The sequence below is a fragment of the Meleagris gallopavo genome, chromosome 2 (genome assembly GCF_000146605.3).
Source record: "Meleagris gallopavo isolate NT-WF06-2002-E0010 breed Aviagen turkey brand Nicholas breeding stock chromosome 2, Turkey_5.1, whole genome shotgun sequence".
Classification (NCBI taxonomy): Eukaryota; Metazoa; Chordata; class Aves; order Galliformes; family Phasianidae; genus Meleagris; species Meleagris gallopavo.
The window spans coordinates 19,475,246-19,478,650 of NC_015012.2; the positions used below are offsets into that span (position 1 = coordinate 19,475,246).

A 3,405-nucleotide genomic window follows, 5' to 3' on the forward strand; every position below is an offset into this window, starting at 1 on the left:
TATATATATATATATACATATATATATATATATATACACACACACATACACATTAGCTTACAGCAGCAAAGGAAAATCCTTAAAAGAATCTCGATGTCAGTATCAGCAAGTATCTATTGCATGCATATGATATTGAAGCTCTACTGTACAGTGGTACAGCTTAGCCTGGTACTGTGACTTGATTGCTATGAGTTAAGGCTGCAAAAAAGTATGCAGTATTGGTGACACAGGGAAGAACCCTAAAGATTTAAAGCGAACTCAGCAGCTGATGTACCTTAATTTTCTGGATCATCACAGATAATCTTGTCAATTTTCTTGGATCACACGTATCTTGCTACTTGCTAGTATGTGTGTGAGAATCCAGTTTTTGTTTAAAACACAAATAGCCTTCTCTGTCTGTGATCACACAGTGAATCTATGTTTAAAAAAAAAAAATGTTGAAGACCATTTCCATTTCATTTTCTTGCTAGATGCTTACTTGATTGGTAGAGGAGTAATAATAACAAGTGATAATGTGTTAGTTAAATCTTTGACACCATGTTGACTTGCAAAACCTGTCCCTGTGCAGGAGTCTATGGGAGCAGCTGTTGGGCTCGTTTTCTCAGCCAAATGGCTAGATAGCTTTCCTGACATCAGAGTTTGCACCCTTTACTGTATATTTAGTTTAAAAAAAAAAAGTTCTCTTTTTTTCTTTTTATCAATTGTGATGATCTAAGCACCAACTGACTTACAGTTTTTCTCACCAGAGCTGTAGTCAGTCCTATCACTGCAGTATAGTTAAGTAGTTTAACCAGCCAAGTAATTACTAGTATCACTGGTATCTTCCTCGTGAGTCTCTATGAGTGCTGAGGAAAAAGGAGATGCTCTACTTGGTTTGTTAACATGCCTATCTATGACCAAGAAAGCCCCGTACTTGTCTACCCAGGCACTGATTCAGTCTGGTGTTCTGCTACATTGTACAGACTGATATTTTGAGCTAGTATCTAATAGAGCAATACTATTTTTGGGGTGGTAGTTTGAGGGAGTTTGAAAAGATGGATTCAAAGAAGATGTTAAAGCTCCCCTAAAATTGGAACCTGTTGACTGATGCTGTGTGTGAATGAACACAATTTATTATTTGTTTGGATTGTGATCTTTTTATTAGATGATTTATTGATCTGAGTACCTGAAGGTGAGCTAGAACCAAAACAAGCTAAGCAATTTGTCCAGATACCTGCCAGGAATGACTGACAATCAAGTTAAATCATCCTGTTTAGTACCTAGAAAAGTATAATTCATCTGCTTGATAACTCAAAGTTTTTGAGAAGTGAAAATCTGTTTTTGTTGTTTTCTTTTTTTATTGTCACTAGACCTTCTAAAACAAGGATGGGAATTTATGAAAAGCAGGAGGGTTTTGAAAAAAAGACAGAGGAATGAAGAGTTCTCTACACTTGTTCCATTGTTGAGGCCCTTGTCTCATTGCCCATCTTCTGAGGACAGGCAGGTGGCAATTGTACTTTATGGATGGAATGGCTTTAGTGTGCATGCAGCTGTGTACATTTTTGACAAAAGTATGCCAGCTTGTGTATGTCAGTCGGAAGATAGGCACTTCTTGGTGCTTTTGTGACCACCCACTGCTAATCCAGAAAAAGATAGATCAGTGTATTCACTGCTGATAAATGCAGTCATCTGCAGTGCCTTCCCAGCTGATTATATGCTCCAAGGTGCAAGTAATAGAGGCAGATGCGTCATCTGGGAATTTTTCTGAATTTATTAAAAAAAGAAGTTTGACAATAAACACTGGCTACCCTAAGCAGCATCTTTCTCTTGCAGTTGCAGGCTTTATTATAGGCAGAAGATGTGCTCTCAGTATGCATTAGATGAAAATAAGTCAGGTAAAGGAAAGGGTTGCTTCTGCCAGAACAGTCCACATGTAACTTTGTAGTCCTTCAGACTGTAAAGAAATTTTAGGCATCTACAATGTCATTCCACTAAAGATGCAGACATTTTTTAATACTTACTAGTGTCACTTGAAGATGATAGAGACAGCAATGCTGGTTATATCTAGCAAAATACTACCAGACAAAGGACAGTTAATGTTCTCATTTTAGCTAAGGAATTCATCTGTCCCTGTTGCTCTGGAGACTTGAGTATTCAAGTGTTTATCTTTGTATCTTTCCCATGAGACAGCAAAGTGCTATTGTTCTGATTTTATAGATGAGGAACTGAAGTATGCAGAGTGAAGCCCAGATTTCAGTGTACAGTTGGGAACTCCAATCCATTGATTTTAATTAAAGTTTGATACTTAATTACCTTTCTGAATATGGGCCCAGTTGGACTACCCAGGGCATGCAGGAAGTCTGTAGTGGGGAAGATTTAAATCAAGGTTTCCAAAAGCTTTAATTTGTACCCTAAATGCGGGATCTGCTTTCCTTTCCGCAACAATTCTTTAATCATCAGTGATAATAGTCTTACTTTTTTTTTTTTGTCAGATCAAATATAATACAATTATAGGAAGGACAAAACAGGAGAATGAATCAATTGGATGTATCTGTGAGGATACCATATCTCTGTAGTACCTCATTCTCTTTATAAAGTAGGAAATTGTAGATGTTTTGGTGTGTTTTTTTTTCCTGATGTAAATTTGCTGAAAGTGCTACGGCTATCATGTGCTCTATCTGAAAACTTCCACCAACTCTGAAATCTGACACCAGCTGATCTAGTAGGATCCTTGTGTTTAAATTCAGTACAACACGCACACACAAAAACAAACACTTGAGTTCTTCACTCTCGGCATTTAGAGGCTGACTGAAGTAAAAAGACTACACTTTCAAGACACCTTGCCAGAGGAACTCTTATTTGGAGTATTCTATTAGTCCTGATTTTTAACAGGCTAACTGGACAAAAAAATTTATATTCTACCTAATGAAGGAGTTTATATTTAAAAGATCCTCTAGAAATGACCAGATTGTTCTACAACGTAGTTATTTTGTGCGGTTTGCTTTATCTTGGGCTGGAGGAATTCCAGGCATCCATACAGACTAGAAGGAGCGGTCCTTGAGAGCAGCCCTGCAGAGAAGGACCTGGGAGTCCTGATAGATGAAAAGCTTAACATGAGCCAGCGGTGTGCCCTTGCAGAATTTTTTTTGCCCTGGGAAAACAAATGGTATCCTGAGCTCCATCAGAAGAGGGGTGGCCAGCAGGGACGGGGAGGTGATTGTCTCCCTCTACTCTGCTCTTGTGAGCCACATCTGGAGTACTGCGTCCAGGTCTGGAGCCCCCAGTACAAGAAAGACAGGGAGCTGTTGGAGAGGGTCCAGAGGGGAGCCACAAAGATGATCAGGGGACTGGAGCACCTCCCTTGTGAAGACAGACTGAGGGAGCTGGGCTTGTTCAGCCTGGAGAAAAGAAGGCTGTGGGGTGACC

At 39.2% G+C, this 3,405-nt stretch overlaps 1 protein-coding gene across 1 annotated transcript in view; it reads left to right on the forward strand.

Moving 5' to 3' along the window:
• USH2A (usherin) overlaps nt 1-3,405 on the forward strand; it is a 395,196-nt gene that overhangs the window by 116,242 nt on the left and 275,549 nt on the right.